General features: G+C 39.2%; 1 pseudogene; it reads right to left on the bottom strand.

Annotated features, from left to right (window-relative positions):
* Nucleotides 1-21,479, bottom strand: part of LOC131218916 (protein STRICTOSIDINE SYNTHASE-LIKE 10-like) — a 29,518-nt pseudogene extending 8,039 nt beyond the window's left edge.
* Nucleotides 21,480-21,892: the final 413 nt, after the last annotated feature.

Below are 21,892 nucleotides of genomic sequence, written 5' to 3'. Positions count from 1 at the left end.
AAGCATTAGAGGCTCTCTAGTGCTGGATAAAGCGGATGTAGGACTGATTATGAGCAAGATAACTAAGAAAGGAGTGGCGTGAGAATTTCTAAATTTTTCCTGCAGATGGGCCCCTGTTTTTCTGCACATGATTCAGGACTGTCTGTCTGAGACGCCATTGCTGTGGATGACTGGCTGCAACAGCATTCTAACAGGACTGATGCTTGACTGGGGGTGTGCTACAAGGCTGATGGTTGATGGTAGTTTGGTTGAGGCTGAAGATTAAGGTGGAATGAAGCTTTGCAGCTAGCGGCATGTAGGCGTTTGGCTGTACAGCCAGTTTCGTGAGTCCCTCCCATTTATGCTGACAGTGCGGGTCCCTGACTTAAGCGAAATCCAGATTTTCCTCGGCTGAAGCAGTTCCCTCTCCTCCAGTTTCTTCTTTCCTTCCGTTTGCCAAATAGGCGAAATGATAGGTGAGGCCCAATATAATTGTGTAGCCCACCCGAAAAGTTCAATATGTACATCCTTGTTTCAAAATAACAAAGATACGGGGGGCTAGTCCCCACTTAAAAAATAAAATTTAAAAAGATAAAAAAAAATTAATGATAACACATACACATGTGGGATGCTTAACTTGAATGATTGTACACGTGACACTTTGGAACATGTCACATAACTCTATGAATAAGTGTAAATCTTCATGAGCATCCAAAACATAAACGGTTAATGACAAGTAGTTCCCCGCTCTATCACAGATGCTGCCGAGGTTCAAATATTGCATATTAGACCCCAATTATTACTTGAATTTTGCGAATATGATACGGTTTAAGGCCCTATTTTAATCGTGTTTGTGATGCAGGGTGTATTTAGGAGCCTGGACTGAAAAATAGTACTAAAATCATGGATTTAATGCTCATAAATCACCAAGGCAAGGGATGGACCCCAGGTGACTGGGATCAAAGAAAGTACACCCCAGAAATTCGAGAAAATCAAGCCACTCACGTTAAATGGGCCCAAAAATCGTACAGAATGCAAGATCACAGGGTTCCTACCATCTGTTCGGCTCGAAACTTCATACATGTCCTGAGGACCATAAATTAACCGTACACGTCGAATTTCACCCATTGGACCTTGTAGAAGTGAGCCAACGGACAAATCAGCCCATTAATCTCTGATTTGGGGCCCACCTGATGTCTGGATATGCCTCAATTTTGGTCCTAACCATTTAAATGAGATGAGAAAATATCTGGACGGAGCGGATTTCTCATATGCATCACAATGGACCCCACATGTACATGTGGGAGTGCACAGGCGGTGCACTCTAGCACCACACCTGACCGCTGAGATCGGTCAGGGAGCGCTGACCCGATCCGATTTTCGCGTATGCAGCGTCCGCAAGGTGCGGACGCTGATTTGAGTTGTGGGTCCCACTCATCATCCGATTTGATGATCCGAACTGTTCATTCACTTCAGAGGGTGAGTGTGACCATTTCCTATGTGACAGAATCCCGGAAGACAACGGATATCAGTTTTCAACTGGCCAAGCGAAAAACCGACAGTGCAAGAGAAACTCTGTGGGCCACACCGAATCCGATCCAAAACTGACCGTATCCGATTGGTTTTTCGAGCTGAATCTAATGGACGGACTGGATTTCACCTCTGACACTGATCATGGGTCCACCGACCTTCACAACGCAAGGAAGGGCACCGACCTTGTTTTCACGCCAGACGCTGGCCGTTTTTTTCAGTCGTTGCATGATCATGGCATTGATAGGATGGCCGATCTAGACCGTCCATCATGTAGGCCACCTCGAAATGTCCCAGGGGACGTTGTTCCTTTGGAAAGAAAGCAAGGACAGTGGGAAAGTTCTTCCCGTTTTCTTGGCTGCAGAAACAGGTCTTGCGCAAACTGCAAAAATTTCGAATTTCCTAAATTGCCTGTTGCTGCGTAAGGAAGACTTCCACATGAAGTTTCACCTCTCTAGCTACCGACTCCATCAACCTATAAAAGAAGAGAAGAGAGAGAGCTAATGGCATTCAAGTGTTGGGATGTAAGTGAGAGAGAGAGAGAGAGAGAGAATTTTGTTTGTTTTTACTGTTTTTCTTATGAGTTTTGTTGAGATTTAGCCCACTCATGTCAGGCTAAACCTCTTAGCTAGGGCCAAGAGGTGAAGCTTGTGGCGTAATGGGTAGTACTCTACAATTTTGATTCATGTTATGAACTGATTTTGATTCTAGTTTGATTATGAGAATACTTCTAGTTTTTAATGGTTTGTTGTGACTAAAATTACAATAAGTCTGCGATAGCTTTAAGTATTTCCTTTCCATTATTTGATTGTGAAGTTAGGAAGTTCTGTTGCTCATCATTGCCCCTTGGACATGGTTGGATGATGGAATCCTTCCTAACATTCATACATCTTTCTAATTGGTTGTGGATTGGTTTAATTCTGTTATTTACTTTATCTCATGGGCATGGTTTTGTGATGGAATCAACCATAATTCTTATACCTTTCATCTCTTTGAAAACTAGATCGAAGGAAGTTCAAATTGAGTTGTAGTGACATATCTTCCAACTAGATGAAGATGGGACTCAAAGTTCAGTTGAGTTCATGAATCAAGTGTAGATCTCCATGATCTCTACAAGTGGATCCTCTTAATCCCTAGTTTCCTACCTTTGAATTTTACAAGTTTTAGATTGATATTTCACCATTATTCCCTTATATTCCTCTGATTTAGATTACATCTTCGTCTAGTTATATTTCTGGTTACTTTCAGATTTCATACAAGGTTCAGTCCCTGTGGATTTGATCTCGGTCTTACCGAGATTATTACTACATCGCAACCCGATACTTGGGGTGTGAACAAGTTTTTGGCACCGTTGTCGGGGACTGACGGTTATGTTTTTTTGAAATTGACTAGTTTTAAAATTAGGTTTAAGTTTTCTATTTTTAGAAATCTTCTAATTTTAGGCTTTCCTTTTTTGTTTTTAGAAGTTAACTCAACTTTCTATTTTTGCTTTTAGGATTTTGTTTCCTCTATTTTTAGACACTAATTTAACTTTCCTGTTTTGTAGGATTTTGATATAACTTCTTAAATTGGTAATCTCTTTATGATCTCTCTCTTTGCTATTTTTAGGATTTTGTTCGATTTTTTTTTTTTATCTTTAGAAATTTTCTAATTTTTGGATTTCCTAATTCTAGTTTAGAATTTTCCTGATTAACTTTTAGAAACTAGGTTAGTCATTTCCCTTTTTAGAAACTCTTTCTAATTTTAGAAACTTTCTATTTCTAGGTTTTCTTTTAGAATTTTTTTACTTTCTAATTTTGGTTTAGAGCTTTCCTAATTTGTTTTTAGAAACTTTCTATTTTCCTTTTTAGAAAATTTTCTTTTAGAAACTAGTTTATTTTCTAGTTTAAGTTTTAGGAACTTTCTATTTTTAGAAACTAACTTGTTTTGGTTTGTTTTACAGGTTTTTAACTTAAGGACTCCAATTTGGTAACTTCTTTCCAACCCTCTTTTTCTTTCTAGATTTTTTAGGTTAGGTTTAGAATTTGAATTGAGGGTTGTGAGTGTTTCATGCCCAAGTGGGCTCGTGATAACACTTGATGTCTCTTAACTGAAGGAGGATTGGTTGAGGGGTTGACTATCCATCACAGGACTAGACGCCACTCAAAATCCCCTAAGTTAATTAAGTGATGGCTGAAAACCAACCTCTTCTACCCCAACCTACGATGGAGGACATCCAGGATGAGAATGAGGTGCATCAAGCACCCCCGCCTCGTACTCTACGAGATTATTTACAACCGGCTGGGGTGAGTACGCCCTCATGCATGGTTTTTCCTGAGAATGCAGGACACATGGATATCAAGGCAGAGGTGATCCAACTCCTTCCTAAATTTCATGGGCTTGAGTCAGAAAATCCATATTTATATCTGAAAGAGTTTGATGAGATCATAACTACTTTATACTTTCCTAACGTGTCTGATGACACGGTCAGGTTGAAACTCTTTCCCTTTTCTTTGAAAGAGAAAGCCAAAACGTGGTTACATTCACTACGTCCTCGATCTATTGGCATATGGAATGACATGACAAGGGAGTTCATTAAGAAAAATTTCTCATACCATAGGACAAACACCCTTAGAAAGTCGATCATGAACTTTGCCCAAAGGGAAGATGAAACATTCTTCCAATGTTGGGAGCGGTTCAAGAATCTTATCAGCGCATCACGAACTTTTTCTATGATGGACTGACATCTCGTATGCGCCAATTAGTCGAGACAATGTGTAATGGGGAGTTTATGAATAAAGGTGTCGATGAGGTGTGGGACTACTTTGATAAGCTTGCTGAGAACACACAATCATGAGACATCTTCCCTAGACCAAGTACCACGTCTAGGCCGACTCATTCTAAGGAAAGGAGTGGAATGTATCTCCTGAAAGGGGATAATAATATCAATGCTAAAGTGGCTAATCTTATCAGGAAACTCGAGGCCAAGGAATTAAAGAAGGATAAGGCTAAGGAAACTGTTTACGGTATTTGTGCTTGCAACATTCACACTACTGAAAATTGCCCAATTATATCTGTCTTTAAAGAGGTATTGAATAAGCAATCTAATGCCGTAAGCAAGTACCAAAGACCTTTCAGTGGGCTCACCTCTAACATATACAATCCTGGATGGAGAAATCATCCAAACTTTAGTTGAAGGAATGGACAAACCACTACACCTCAAGGTTTCTTAAATCAAATTCCAATTCAAGAAAAACCTAAAGAGGATTCGGTTCTAAAACACTTTCAAAAGTAAGAGCTTTTCAACCAAGGTATGCTACAAGCCTTTCAAGACATTACAAAAGTGATTCAAAAACTTAAGGCTGAAAATACGATTGGGAACAAGGGGAGCTTCCCAACTCAACCTCTTCCCAATCCTAAACCATAATATGAAGTTAGCGACCCAAGCTCTTCAAATCAGATGGAGCAAGTTAAATCCATCACCACTTTAGGAGTGGGAAGATTATTGACAAAACCATTCCAGTTGTGGCTAAAAAGCCTAAGGACCTGGAAGCAGACAAAGCAAATGGATCTAGCCATGCCCCACCAGAGTTAGAACTAGAACCTCAAGGGAAGCCAGTTGCTCCATTTCCCCGACGGTTAGTTGCACCAAAACCTCTCCCTAACTCTCAGGATATTCTAGAGGTGTTGAAACAAGTGAAGGTCAACATTCCTCTACTTGATACTGTGAAACAAATACCTTCATATGTCAAATTCCTGAAAGACTTATGCACGACCAAAAGACGGCAAAATATTCAAAAGAAAATCTTTCTGACTGAGAAAGTGAGTGACATCATAAAACAAGATGTGCCGCAGAAATTTAAAGATCCCGGTAGCCCAACCATATCATGTGTAATCGAGGACTATCGAATTGAGCACGCACTTCTTAACTTAGGAGCGAGCGTCAATCTGATTCCCTACTCGGTATACAAACAGTTAGGTTTTGGTGAATTAAAACCCACCTTAACCACACTACAACTTGTTGATCGTTCTGTTCGTGTACCAAGAGAGATAATTGAGAACGTGTTGGTCCAAGTTGACCAATTTTACTACCCTGTAGATTTTATCATCCTGGATACCGAACCCATCTGTAACATGAGCACTCAGATTTTCGTCATTCTTGGTCGCCCATTCCTTGACACCTCAAACGCAATTATCAATTACAGGAATGGTGTTATAAGTATGTCTTTCGGTAATATGACATTAGAAATGAATATCTTTTTTAACACAGGCAGATGGTTAGAAGATGATGATGATTTCTACGACATTAACATGATTGACACTTTCATGGAAGATAGGACACCCTTTACGTTATCCTCTGACCCTTTAGAGACGTGTCTGGCATACTCTCATGATTTTGATGATGACATGATTAGGGAGACGTGTGTCATGCTTGATGCTGCGCTAGTACTTGAAGTTAACCAGTGGAGGCCACAATTTGAAAAGTTACCCCAAACTGATGAAGTGCCTCTACCGTCTAACCTCAAGCCACCGAATCTTAACCTAAAACCTTTGTCCTTTGATTTGAAATATGCATATTTAGGTCAAGATGAAACATACCTGGTGATGATTTCTGTCCACCTTGAGAAAGAACAAGAGATTATGCTCATATCTACTCTTATTGAGCATAAGGGAGCCCTTGGATGGATGATTGCGGACCTTAAAGGAATTGACCACTCGATTTGTACTCACCGCATTTATCTTGAGGATAATGCGAAGACCGCTCGGCAATCACAACGTATACTAAATCCAAACATGAAAGAAGTGGTTAAGGCCGAGGTTCTTAAACTATTGGATGTGGGTATCATATTCCCTATATCTGATAGTCAATGGTAAGTCCAACTCAGGTGGTTCTTAAGAAGTTCGGAATCACCATCGTAGTTAATGCCAATAATGAGCTCGTGCCAACTAGAGTTACTACTAGTTGGAGAATGTGCATTGACTACAAGAAGTTGAATACCATCACGAGGAAGGACCACTTTCCTTTGCCCTTAATTGATCAGATCTTGGAAAGGTTAGCTAGTCATTCCTACTACTGTTTTTTTGACAGGTATTCAGGCTAAATCAGATAGAGATATCTCCTGAAGATCAGAAAAAGACCACATTTATATGTCCCTATGACACCTTTGCTTATTGAAGGATGTCATTCGGACTATGTAATGCCCCTGCCACCTTTCAGCGATGTATGATGAGTATCTTTTCTGATATGGTGGGGTAATATCTAGAGGTCTTCATGGACGATTTCTCTGTCTTTGGTCCATCTTTCAGCGAGTGCTTAAAAAGTCTTAAATATGTGCTGAAAAGATGTGAAGAAAAAACTCGATACTTAATTGGGAGAAGTGTCATTTCATGGTTTATAAGGAAATTGTCCTTGGACATATTATCTCGTCCAAAGGAATCAAGGTGGATAAGGTAAAAATCGATCTTATCTCTAACCTACCTCCACCCAAGAACATACGGGATGTGCGATCCTTCTCAGGACACATCGGGTTTTATAGAAGATTCATAAAGGACTTTAGTCTCATCTCTCGTCCTCTATATAATCCACTTCAAAAGGATGCACCATATGAGTGGACTGAGCCATGTCAGAAAGCTTTTACTAAGTTTAAAGACATGTTGACCAGTGCACCTATCATACAGCCACCCGATTGGAGCATTCATTTAGAACTTATGTGCGACGCGTCTGATTATGCTCTTGGGGGGTTCTAGGTCAGAGAAAAAATAAGAAACCCCACGTTATTCATTATGCGAGTAAGACTCTAAATCCTACCCAAGTGAACTACTCGACTACGGAAAAGGAACTCTTGGCCATAGTATTCGCTTTGGATAAATTTAGGTTCTACTTGATCGGATCCAAGAACATTATTTATACAGATTATGTGGCGCTCAAGTATCTTCTGTTTAAGAATGATGCTAAGCCCCACCTAATAAGAAGGATCCTCCTACTCTAGAAATTTGACTTAGAAATAAAAGATAAAAAAGGGAGTAGAGAACGTAGTGGTTGACTATCTTTCTCGCTTTGATCTCTCTGATTCCCTTGAGACGACACATATCAATGACATGTTCCCTGATGAACAGTTGTTTAGAGTCTCTCATTCACCTTGGTTTGCTAATATTGCTAATTATCTTGCCACAGGTTTTATACTGAAGCATTGAACTGCACAAGATAAGAAGAAATTTTTCACTGAGGTGCATAACTTTTTCTGGGATAATCTATATTTGTTTAAATATTGTCCAGACCAAATCTTAAGGAGATGTGTGCCAGACGATGAGCATCAGAGTGTCATCTCCTTCTGTAACACCCCAGATTTTTCCCAACCTGGAATTAGACGTCCTTGGGCAATGAGTTGATCATAATACCTTAATTGACTTCTCAGAACTCAATCCTAAAGCCTCAAATCTCCTTTCAATCCATTTCCTTCAAAAATCTCACATTTCACCACCTTATTCTTCAAAATTTTTCAAGTACTTTCATATTAGATACTAATCCTAAAGTTTAAATGATGAATAAAAATACTTAAACTAAAACTTACTATAAATGGTAAATACATAAATAAAATAGGCTTTTGACCATTAACATTTTTAGAATCTCATAATATAAATAGGTTATTTGGATAGATTAGCTTCTCCTACCCCAAAATCATATATTGCACATCGTGTAACTCATTCCAGATTGGAAGATACACCCATTTAAAGAAGGCGAGTGGCAGAACCACCACTGGGTGAGCGCAAGGCCTCGCCCAGGCGGCGATGACATTGCCCTAGGTCCAGCGGACATCACCCTTGGGGTGATGGCTCACCCCCAGGGTCCAGCGAGCGGCGATGCCCTCGCCAGCCAACGGGCCGCAGCGCATCGGGCGGCCCGTTTTCTGCCTTTTTTCTACATTTTTTGTTCAATTTCAAAAAGTCATATCTCCCTCGTTATAACTCCAATTTAGGTGATTCAAAAGTCATATTGAAGATAAATGAGTCTAGTTTTATATAAAAATAATTAAAAAATATAATAAAATATTTAATATAGTTAAAAGTAGGTCGTTGTGACAACTATTCGAAAATCATTTGTTGGACAGCTGCTGCTTCTGGAATTTTCAGAATTTTTCTATAACATGAAATCTCATAAAATTTGGTGGAGACGAAGTAAACTTGATGATGAACTATTAAAAAATAATTAAAATAATATACTAATTAAAAGTGTCAAAAAGGGGCGTAGAACTGCCCTAGGACCATATTCTGTCGTAATTATGGCATAATTTAGTTATGTACTAAACTGAATACTTAATAGAATTAGCTTGAACTACTTTAAATACGAACTATAAGACCCAAAACTAGTAGAATCACTAATTCAACATTACCTAAAAATTTAGGATCAATCTCAAAACCCAGTTGCTCTCAGGAGCATTATGAAACTCCGTATTGGACCTGGACCGCACGTCGAAAGTCTGATTACCCCAAAACTATACGATTATGACCGCCTTGCTGGACTTGAAAACTACCTCAGAAATCAAGTCCTAATAGTACCCAGAAATGCACAACTTGAGCCCGGAGCGAAGTGTGTGAGAAACATGAATATCTTTATGAAATGAACTAAAACTTAAGTGAATTGAGTCGGTTCGCTTGCAGGCCAAATCTAAGGATTCTGACCGTCAGAATCTGACCCAATTACACCCTCGGATCAGGAAAAATTACCAACACAGGTCAGAGTACTTGTGGCCCTGATCGAGTACCGGTGATCGTCGAACTGAAACTGGTCTGCTACGGTCGATTTGCAAACCCGATCGGACCGAAAAATTAGTCTGACCTAGATCCATGGCCAGGGAGCTTAAGTCCGACCGCATTCAGCAAAGGGGCCTCCAGAAGTGCTCCGTTGGATCGGAACAGACATTATTTGGCTGTAACCTAAGTATACCTTGGCCCTGGGGCCATTCCCATCACTTCTGAGCCTATATAAAGGGCTTAAACCCTCTCTCTCTCATTCCATACGAATTTGAAAAATTCTAAGGGAGAGAAGAGAGAAAAGAGAAGGAAAGAGAGAGAAAGTGAGGGTGAGAGTTGGAGTTCGTTCCTGGGATTCTTCCCACCGCTCCATGTGCTTAACCACCATTCCTCTATCGCTATACGGGCGATTTCGATTCCGTTCTTAGGTAAGAAAACCTAACCCTAACCTGTTTTAGGGTTTCAAATAGTGTAAGTGATGAAATAGCTAACCTATTTCATGCTATAGGTTGCCGTTGTGCCGTAGACAAAGACGTAATGTTCAAACCGAGCTCGGTACGAGTTTACCGGTGAAAGGTGCAGACTATAAACGTTTAGGTTATGGTTTTCAAGGCTTTCAATGTCAGTAATGATTTATGACTGACTTGATCACTATCTCATATGCTTAGATACGATGTTTCCCGTATATTACACATATATGTAAACTATGTTGATTTTAATGCATCCCAAATGTTTGTTGAAATGTTTGAATGAGTATGAAATTATGATTTGTGTTTGCCATGATTTATGTTTGAGGCTACATGATGGTTGTACGTGTGGCAATTCTTATGTGGAAGGATTTGCTACGATGTGTGTTTTAACTAATTTATTTCAAGTATGTAATATGTGTAGTCTAAGTGTTTGTTAAAATGCCTGAATGAGAAAATGCTTGTTGAAATGTCTTTAATTAGGGTGTTGAGATATGATTCTCAATTTCCTTATCTATAGTTACAATTCCCTTCATATAACCAATCTTACTACTACGCGTTTTATGGATGAATATCTATGTATGTTAACATGTACTTCAGGTGTTCGTTGAAATACTTATATGAGATTTATATTTGAATTTGTTGCTACATAGTGTTTTGATTAGCACATATGAATGCCTATTGCATTTGAAATGTGATTGGGGCTACGATGTAGTCCAGGCAATCGATAATGGTTTACGATCGGTGACCGAACTGTTTTAGCCACAATGGATACGTTCGAGGAATCCGACTTGTACGCTAATTATCGACAGTGGCTAGGCCACGAGGAGTGCATATGCGTTCTATGTCAATTAATTCAACGTACGCTCGTACCAGTCGAGCTTATCAAGTAACCCGATTGACCCAATCTATGTTCATCATGTATGAACGCTACTACTTGAATCTAAGGTACCAAACTTACCAGTGAAAACCACATTAACCTTGGTACCTCGATCCGCTAAGATTCATGAGCCGGACATGGTAGTATGGGACACCGTGGTCGTGTTGTCGGCCTACGCTAGGGTGACGAGCCTCCCCGTAGTGACCAGTGAGCAACCTAAACTTGTGAGCCGAATACGGTGGTATGGGACACTGTATTCGAGCTGTCGGCCTACACTGATCAGGTGACGAGCCCTTTGTAGTGACCTTGAGTATACTCTGAGAGTGCGTTGAGGCGACGAGTCTTTCCGTAGCAATTAGAGTATAAACTAGGCCTACCCCGGCGCAGCCTGGCTGTGGTCCCCAATCGGGTTGGTGACGAGCCTTCGAAAATAGACTGCCAGTTGGTAGGGCATTGGTGGTAGTGACCTGAACTTGCCTATCGTATATGACTGCTAGGATTGACGACCCTAGAATGGATCATTGTTTGAGAATTTATATAAGGGAGGTACCTTAGCTTCCCAATCCTGCTGTATGAAAAGGCTTAATAAGAACTTGGTAATCACGCTCATGCACCGCATTGCATGTGCCGTTTGGCATTGGGTAGAGCACTGAGGAAGTGACTGACATGCCGCGACCGTGAGATGAAGATCGCAGAGGGAGTGCAGGCGAGGGCATGCATCATTATTACATACCATTCTTGCATTAATCACAGTACTTAGGGATGTTTGACTGTATTGCTTTATCATTACTGCTTGACTGAATTGATAACATGTTAACCTTTGCTTTATTGTTCCACTGAGTTGATCACTCACTCCCACGTTACGGGATGATGTTTTAAATACCCACCAGATTCTGTTTTAGTTTTAGATGATGACAATGCGTATGAGGTGGAGCCAGACTTTTATGATAATGAGGAGGGTTTCTCCTACATGCAGTTATCAGGCGGGTCTATGTAGACCGTGTTCTGATCAACGGGGCTTACAGGGATGCTGACTAGATATCATTACACTTGTTATGATTGTATTTTGGAGCACACATGTATATTCATTTTGTACATTTTGGGAGTATACATGTATATGTTTAACCTGGTAACATGATCATACTTCGGAGACCCACTATAGTTCATATATCTTATACATCTATTACAGTCTTCCGCTTGCAAAATTCACTTGTCTCTGGAGTATGATATGTTGTTTTGGTATAATCTCATTCATGTTTAATGCACTAACATTTAATCATCATTATCTATGTTGCAGAAGTGATGTGTTGGAACTCGGGAGTTGGGTACTTGCTCGACCTCCGATTTTCAGGGCGTTACACCTTCTGTCACTCACAGGCCTGTGGTGGTCACTTTTCTGCTAAAAAGACCACGGCTAAGATTCTGCAGTATGACTTTTACTGACTCACTATGTTCAGGGACACTCATGAGTTTTGCAAAGCTTGTGAGCATTGTCAGAAATTAGGAGTGTTGTCCCGTCAAAATATGATGCCCTTGAATCCCATTCTTATCATAGAGGCATTTGATTGTAGGACCATTCCCCCAATCTTTTGGAAATCTATATATTTTGTTCGTCGTAGACTATGTCACTAAATGGATCGAAGCAATTCCGTGTCGGAATAATGACCATCGCATGGTCATTAAATTCCTATAAGAGAGCATCCTTTCCTGATTCAGAATGCTCGAGCTATCGTTAGTGATGGGGGCTCATACTTTTGTAATAGACCATTCGAGTATTTAATGAAGAAATATGGTATCTCTCATAAGGTGAGCACCTCATACCACCCACAAACAAGTGGGTAAGCTGAGATTTCCAATAGGGAAATCAAACATATCTTGGAAAAGACGGTTAACCCTGACCATAAGGATTGGTCAATCTGATTGACTGATGCTTTATGGGCTTACCGTACTGCATTTAAGACCCCTATTGGAATGTCTCCCTTTAGACTTGTCTATGGGAAGGCCTGCCACTTGCCTGTGCAGTTGGAATATAGACCCTACTGGGCGATCAAAAATATGAATTTCAATCTGGACAACGCTGGCTCGCTACGTAAACTTCAATTAAATGAACTTAAATAAATCTGGAACGATGCATACGATAACTCGAGAATTTACAAGTACAGGATGAAAGCTTTTCATGACCAACACATTCTGCGGAAATCATTCACACCTGGTCAGAAAGTCCTTTTGTATAATTCTCGATTACATCTCTTTCCGGGTAAGCTTTGATCCCGTTGGACCGGCCCTTTTACCGTTATCAATGTTTATCCTCATGGAGCTGTTAAGATTCAGAATCTAGACAATGACAATGAGTTTAAAGTGAATGGACATCGACTAAAGCCATTTATCGAGAAATTTAATGCAGAGGACATGTCCATGCCTCTAATTGATCCCGTTTACCAGGATTGATCTCCTAGTCTAATGGAGGTATAGGTAGGTTTCCTGTTTTCATAGGACTAGGGTAGTTTGCTTTATGTTGTTTTAGATTAGTAGATTTTATACCATTAGGTTAGCTTGCTTTCTACATTGTTTTAGGATAGTTTGCTTTTATTGGTTTCTCTCTTGTGCTAACCTGCTCTCACGCTGATATCTTTGGAAAGCCTCTTGATTCTTTCGTCCAGGTACCATCTTTCCATCACTCCTCTTTTACTTTCGTTGTTCCATGTGTATTGCATACTTATTTCTTTTACATTGAGAACAATGTAGATTTTAGGTTGGGAGTGGGCGATTAGGTCACCTAATCAGTGTTTTCTCGGTCTTGAGTAAAAATTGTGAAAATTTTTTTTTAAAAAATTTTGAAAATTCTTGTGAATTCAAAGTGATTTTGACGACCATTGTTGATTTAGAATTATAAGATATGGAGTGTTGGGGATTTACATTTCTTAGATTTAGTTATCTGATAGATTCCACAGTTAAGTTCGAATTATCAATCCATAATTAGAAGTTTGAAACATTGATTGAATCATGATTTCACATGTCACATCTCGCTTACATATTGAGGTTTCAGTTCGATATTGAAGGATTAACTTGGTAATCACTAAGCATGAAAGGAACCAGCCTGAGGAAATTGAAAGGGTTGGGCAAATGGTCTTCACCATAGGTTTGTTCCCTATAGGTGAAGGTTCGATTCCCCAAGGTTGACATTCGGAAAAGGTTGGGCGAATGGTCTTCACCATAGGTTTGCTCCCTATAGGTGAGGATTTGACTCCCTTCCTTGGCGTTAATTTTAATGGAAAAATTAAAAGTTGGTAGAATAAAAAGATGATTTATGAGGCAAGTTTTGATTTAGGTGTTGGTTGTCTTGAATGCTCTTATTGGTTACCAATGATATCATGAAATAACGAATTGAATCTTAATGTTGATAAGCCGAGATTTCATTATACACTCATTGATCCTAATGTTTAGAATTTTTTTCTAATTGATGGATTAATACTTTGAACTTAATTATGAAGTTTACCATGCTATTGAGTCCATGAGAGAGTAATGACCAACATTCATGAATCTTAGAATTTTAGTATCTGGATTGTTTTTCAAAAATCACTCGAGTTTATAGAAATTGTCCTGTAATTCTCAACTTATTTTTCGCATACTTTGCTCGGGACTAGCAAAATGCTAGTTAGGAGTTGTGTTGAGGGTCAAATATTGCATATTAGATCCCAATTATTACTCGATTTTTGTGAACATGATGTTGTTTAACGCCCCATTTTAATCGTGTTTGTGATGCAGGGTGTATTTAGGAGTCTGGACTGAAAAATGGTACTAAAAGCATGGATTTAACGCTCATAGATCACCGAGGCAAGGGATGGACCCCAGGGGACCGAGATCAAAGAAAGTATATGCCAGAAATTCGAGAAAATCAGGCCACTCACGTTAAAAGGGCCCGAAAATCGTCCAGAATGCAAGATCACAGGGTTCCCACCATCTGTTCAGCTCAAAACTTCATACATGGCCTGAGGACCATAAATTAACTATACACGTCGAATTTCAGCCATTGGATCCTTGTGAAAGTGGTCCGACGGACAGATCAGCCCATGAATATCTGATTTGAGGCCCACCTGATATCTGGATATGCCTCAATTTTGGTCTCAACCGTTTAAATGAGATGAGAAAAGAGATGGACGGAGAGGATTTCTCACACGCATCACAGTGGATCCCACATGTACATGTAGGAGTGCACAGGTGGAGCACTCCAGCGCCACACCAGACCGCTGAGATCGGACAGCGGGCACTGACCCGATCAGAGTTTCATGTACGCAGCGTCCGCAGGGTGCAGACGCTGATTTGAGTTGTGGGTCCCACTCATCATCCGATTTGATGTTCTGAACCGTTCATTCACTCCAGAGGGTGGGCATGACCATCACCTAGGTGACGGAATCCCGGAAGATAATGGATATCAATTTTCAACTGTCCGACTGAAAAATCGACAGTGTAAGAGAAACTATGTGGGCCACACCGAATCTGATCCAAAACTGACCATGTCCGATTGGTTTTTCGAAGTTAATCCAATGGACGAATTGGATTTCACCTCTGACACTGATCATGGGCCCACCGACCATCACAGCGCAAGGAATGGCGCCAGCCCTGTTTTCACGCCGGACACTGGCTGTTTTTTTCGTTCGTTGCACGATCATGGCATTAATCGGATGGCCGATCTAGACGGTCCATCATGTAGGCCACCCCGAAATGCCCCAGGTGACGTTGTTCTTTTGGAAAGAAAGCAAGGACAGTGGGAAAGTTATTCCCGTTTTCTTGGCTGCAGAAACAGGTCCTGTGCAAACTGCAAAAATTTCGAATTTCCTAAACTGCCTGTTGCTGCATGAGGAAGACTTCCCCATGAAGTTTCACCTCTCCAGCCATCGACTCCATCAGCCTATAAAAGAAGAGGAGAGAGAGCTGATGACATTCAAGCATTGGGACGTTAGTGAGAGAGAGAGAGTTTCAGAATTTTGTTTGTTTTTACTGCTTTGCTTATGAGTTTTGTTGAGATTTAACCCACTCATGTCAGGCTAAACCTCTTAGCTAGGGCATGGTTTTGTGATGGAATCAACCCTTATTCTTATACCTTTCATCTCTTTGAAAACTAGATCGAAGGAAGTTCAGATTGAGTTTTAGTGACATATCTTCCAACTGGATGAAGAAGGGACTCGAAGTCCAGTTGAGTTCATGAATCAAGCATAAATCTCCCTGATCTCTAAAAGTGGATCCTCTGAATTCCTAGTTTCCTACCTTTGAATTTTACAAGTTTTAGATTGATATTTCACCATTATTCCCTCATATTCCTCTGATTTAGATTACATCTTCGTCTAGTTTTATTTCTGGTTACTTTCAGATTTCGTACATGGTTTAATCCCTGTGGATTCGACTTCGGTCTTACCAAGATTATTACTACATCGCAACCCTATATTTGGGGTGTGAACAGATGCCCAATCCATGGTTTAGTGGTCATATAACCATAACTAATCCAAAAATGCAGTTCCTGTCAAAGGAGTTAAACAAATCATGGACATGTACAGTTATTCTAACTGCTTGTTGCAGCACAAGTTTGCCCAAATCCAAATAACACCATAGAGTGTTAATAAATCACAATAGGAATAGCATCCTGAGCGCCCATTTCATATTACTTGTACCAATTTTTCATTGATCTAGACCATTGATGTTATTTAATGCAAAGTGGATTAGGGATAAGCAAAAAATCTTCTAGATTTTGAGATCCCAACCATCATATATTTGCTCTTAGTATGGCCCCTTGTATTATTTATTAACAATAAGGTTAGAAAAGTCCAACGGTCATTGCTTCTTAAATCTTAAGGGTCCCCATAAATATTGCTAAAAACGCTAGGATTACCACAAATTACACTAGATAAAACATAGAAACTATATCGAACTGTCAGTGCAATATTACAATTCCAAACATTAACTTATGATTATGATGACAACAAGCTCATTAATATCTGTTTCAAAGCGTCTAAAATTCATTCATCCCCATTAGTGTTTTATGAAACAATGGCAGATTCGGATTTGAAGGTACTAGCCCTTTATTTGGGTGTCTCTATTCCATACCATTTCTTTTAGAAATCATTGGTCAAGCTCATCATCATTTTTACTAATTGCAAAAATACCCAATTGACATACTTTCAGTTTTGGCTTTGATTATGTCTGAAGAAGGGGAAAAAGTATGTCAGACTATTCAATTCTTTGTTGTTTTTTCTATTTTTATTTAGTAATGATATAGAGATATTAAAGTTGGCGATCTGTTTATTTTTATCATGCAATGGGGAACTGTATTTCAGAGATCAATCTCGACGTAGTTTTTCTACCTTTATGCGTTTGGGCTTTGTTATGGTCATTGTTGATTCTCATGTACTATTTTACTGTCTACCATCCCATTAGCATTTGGTGGCAGAACATTAATTTCTACAAATCATATAAACTGTTAGAAATTTGCTACTAAGCTTGTTGTTCACTGGGTGGATAGACATATTTGAATTATTTTCATTCTAATGAGTTATTTGGTTCTGTAAAACTGTGCTGTTATTTGGAGTATTAGCTGACGTGATTGGTTTGGTTCCTCTGTCTACTTTTGCAGGAAAGCTTCAAGTATATGCTGTTGGGTGCAGAGGGAGATATTGTTTTACAAGCCCATGAATATGTTCGGTGAGCATTTCATTACCTGAGAGAAGAGGAGAGCTGGTTATCACCTAATAATTTTGGTTTCTATTAGATTTTTATTTGTTTACGGCCATTGACTAGCCGCTGACTTAGAACTTTTAGCCTTATGGGTCATAAAAACCTGCTTGGATCCTTTAAATAGATGGAATGCCCTTTAAAATTGCTCGCCCGGTAATGTGTGGTGTTGATTTTTTTAATAAATTGCTAATATATGTCAGAAATTGATTTTTTTTTTTTGAAATATTGTGTGGTGTTGATTTATTATTATTATTATTTTGTATAAATTGTTAATATATATTAGAAATTGATATCAATATCATATATTAATATTGCTAATATATGTCAGAAATTGTTAATATATGTTAATATAGAAATTGTTAGCATGTTAATATAAAAATTGTTAATATGTTAATATATGTCAGAAATTGTTAATATAGAAATATGTTACTATGTTAATATATGTTGATATAGCTAACATGTGTTAAAATTGTTAATATATGTTATTATAAAAATTGTTAATATGTTACTATAAAAATATGTTAATATATGTTAATATAGCTAATATATGATAAAATTGTTAATATAGCTAATATATGTTAATATAGAAATTGTTAATATGTTAATATAAAAATATGTTAATACAGAAATATGTTAATATAGAAATTGTTAATATGTTAATTATTGTCCTCTACTATTCAAATCTCATGCCCTAACAGTTATTTTTTCCATGTTTCTTAATTTACTTTATAAATAATAGTTTACTTGTTACTTTGTTAGTGTTGAAATTCGGGCAATACTTGAATTCGACTCGAAAGCTCGGACTCAACTCGACTCAATTTTTACTCATACTCGGCTCGTACTCGAATGAGTAGAGCACGAGCAATGAATCCATACTCGATGCCCGAGCAGAGCCGAGTACGAGTAGGATTCGGGCAGTACGAGGCGAGCATGAGCTAGGTAATACTTAGTTCGGCTCGACTCGTGTACAGCTCTAATGAGGAGGAATATACTATCTTTACTAATTGCCACCCCATTTGAGTAGATGAGGCTTTTAAGCAACACATTCACATTTTTGCTCCGTGGATTGTATTTTAACAATCTTCCTGTCCGATCACCGTTTATAGTGACCAATGTGTTGTCCCTATAAGAGAAAAGGTTTGATGAATTATGGTCTAACTGAAGTTATCAATAGCTAGAGATATATGTAATATTCAATTTCATCTCATGTATATGGTAATGCATCTCTATAAAAATCTTATTGGGATAAAGAAATAATATAAAAACAGTAGAGAATTGTCCAAATATTCTTGCTTTATCATAAAAGATGTAATATTTAATTTCCTTCTATGTACATGGTGATGTTCATATAGACCAATGATTAGGCAATCCTATCAAATCAAAGCTTGACAAATTTTTATTGTCATTGGATTAGGTGGAGAAGTTCCCTCTAGTACATTAAAGAGGCCTCCCTCACCAAGTATTCGATAAGTACTGTCCAATCCTGTTGTCTCCTTAAAAGAAGAGAACTGGGGGCCGTTCCCATTTCAATTTAAATTAGTGTGGATCCAAACTAAAAATTTCTTGGTTCCTGTAAAAGAGTAAGGGGAATCATTCTCAATAGAAAATTTTGTCGGTTTCAAGCTATTTTAGAAGCTAAAGCTCTTGAAAGAAAATTTTAAAGATTGGAAGAGAGAGGTCTTAGAAAGTATGAAGTGAAATACAAAGCGCTTTTAGAAAAAATAATAATCCAAGAACTAGAAATTAGGAAAATTGCTCTTATTGCTCATAAATGCTTAGATATTCGGCATCGGTTAAGTAAGAAAGAAGTAATCTTCAAGTTTGATATAGAAAATGCAGCAGCTGGTATGAGTGATGCAATAGTACCTCCTTAAGTATATCATGCTAGAGTCCGCGAAATAAACAATCCCGGTCGCTTAGTCAATATCCAGACCATTGGTGAAGTGAAAGGGGACCCCTTGGGCCCCACTGGCTAGCTGGGTGGCCAATCTTCCAGTGGACCCCACCACAAAGAGCTCGTAATAGGCATCCGCAATGTATAGATCGCCGGTGGCCTTACTGAATTGCAAGCCCAATGGCCTACCGCACGTGTCTTCTAATCAAGGCTTATCATGGCCGTTGCATTCCTCATTCCTAATTGCAACAAAACAAAAGCATATGATCCTCCATACGAGTACGTGCATGTCTCATCCATGCCAGGGAAAATCAGATCAAAGGTCTAGCTCAAAGAACAACGAGCCCACTTGTAAGAACCTAGTTCTCTTTGGCACTATATAATCTTAGGCCCGAGGATTTGACAAATGTACTCGTGTTCCCAAATTATACTAATGGGCTCTTACAGATCCAGACTGTTTATCTGATGGTGAGATGGTGGATGGATAATGATCCAAATGCTACCTCAATAAAACTAAACTACCTCTTAAGCTGGTGCATGCAAATAGAAGGTTGAAAAGAGAGCCCCACTTTGGATTGCCTGAGTGATCTCCCAAATGGATATCCATAAATAGGTGGCCAACATATAGGTAGTTTGAGAATAAAATATAGGAGCAGTTCACATTCAACCAAGAAAAAATCAAACATTCTATGGATATGATCTTCCAATCTGGGGGATTTCAGTGTATGCACCATCCGTACCGACAGTCAGGGGTCCCACCCGCCTCGGTGGATCCGGGATCGACCAGCCGTAAACAGCTTAGCGGGTGAGTCCTTACTGTGGGTCCACCTTGATGTATGTTTTGTATATCCACTCCGATCCATCAAAATTTCAGCTCATTTTAGGGCATGGTCCATAAATGAAGCATATCCAAATCTCAAGTGGATCACACCACATGAAACGGTTGTCATCGAATGCCTACAATAAAAAAATTCCTAAGCCCGTCATAATGTTTATTTGCCATCCAATCTATTGATAAGATCACATAGACATGCATGAAGCGGAAACACAAATATCAGCTTAGATCCCCAACTTTTGGGCCCCACAAGAAATTTTTAATGGTTAATAATCACTGTTTTCTGTGGGGTGGTCCACTCGAGATTTGGATCAGCTATATTTTTTTGCCATGCCATAAAACGAGCTAAAAGAAGGGATGGACAACGTGGATGTACAACACACACATCAAGGTGGGCCCCACAGTCAGGGACTAAACTGTTACCCCCGATTCACCTAATTCGCGCCTGGATTGGATAGCACGTAAGCACAGTGGATCCCACACACAATCTAGAAGGTTCTTAATGGTGGGCATCCACGTGCCATTCATGTAGTGTAGCCCGCTTGAGTTTTGGATCAACCCGATTTTTTCTTTCATCCCCTCATCCTCAATGTGGTCCATTAGATGAAAGTTTTGAATGATCAAACCATAGGCCCCACATGTGCAAAATCTAGTGTAACATCAGGAGACATGTTTGCTGATAATCATAACCGTCCATTGTTACCTGTGTGGTGAAGTGACCGCAAACTCAGTCCAGCCACTTGCCGCGCCTTGCCATTTAAAAACTCGACCGTCCGAGACACTCGTATAAGGACCGTGGCCCAATGGATTGAAGGCTATGCTCTCTGGCCTAGTGAAACTACCTATATCGAGCTGTTGGAAGCGTTCAGGATCGATGGTGGTATCTAAAGGGAGGGAGAGGGAGAGAGAAGGAAAATAGAAGAAGATGAAGATGAAAAAGATGGCAAGCACTGTTATAGTAAAAAAACACATAATTGGATTGTATGGATTTCAAATAAAAGAATATGGTAGCTTTTACATTTATATAGATTATGCAACGTGCGTTGAGAGAGTGAAGAGGGGAGTGCAAAAGCCTTTCACACTAAGTTCCTGTGCAAGGATTCTTGATGGGGCCCATTGCCATGTTTGTCAAATATCCAATCCGTCCATCCATTTTTTTGAGATCATTTTAGGTTATTAAACTAAAAGTGAGGTGGATTCAAAACTCAAATGGGCCACACGAGAGGAAATAATGGGGATTTAGGGACCACCATTGAAACATTTATATGACAACAAAAGTTTTGTTTATGTCTAAGTTTTTGGTGTTTTCACTTCATGTCAGTGAAAATAACCTAATAAATGGTTTGGATTGCATATAAACATCAAGGTGGAGCCTAGGAAGGTTTCAACGGTAGGCATTTCTTTCTCCACTGTTTCATCTCGTATGGCCCACCTGAATTTTGGATACTCCTTATTTTTAGTCACATGTCTTAAAATTAGCTCTAAAAATTAATGGATAGGTTGGATTTCTCGTAAACATCACAGTGGACCCCGCCATGCAATTTTGGAATAAATCCGCGTCGAGAGAAGAGGGAAGTGGATTTAGTAGGAACTTCCTACGCTAGAAATCTAGGTGGGTGCCAACGTGATGTTCGTGAGAAATCTATCCTGTCCATCCATTTTTTTAACCTCATTTTAGTACTTGAGACAAAGATGGAAAGGGATCCAACACTCAAGTGGGTTGCACAAATGGAAAAGGTACTTATTGAAATTTCAATCGTTGAAACCTCTCTGAGCTCAACAGTGATGTTTACAGGCCATCCATACCGTTCATAATGTCATTTCTATTGGGATTAACCTAAAAAACAACT

Source organism: Magnolia sinica, chromosome 11, assembly GCF_029962835.1.
Source record: "Magnolia sinica isolate HGM2019 chromosome 11, MsV1, whole genome shotgun sequence".
Lineage (NCBI taxonomy): Eukaryota > Viridiplantae > Streptophyta > Magnoliopsida > Magnoliales > Magnoliaceae > Magnolia > Magnolia sinica.
The sequence above is the reverse complement of the archived record's forward strand: the minus strand, read 5'-3'. Positions and strand labels throughout refer to the sequence as shown.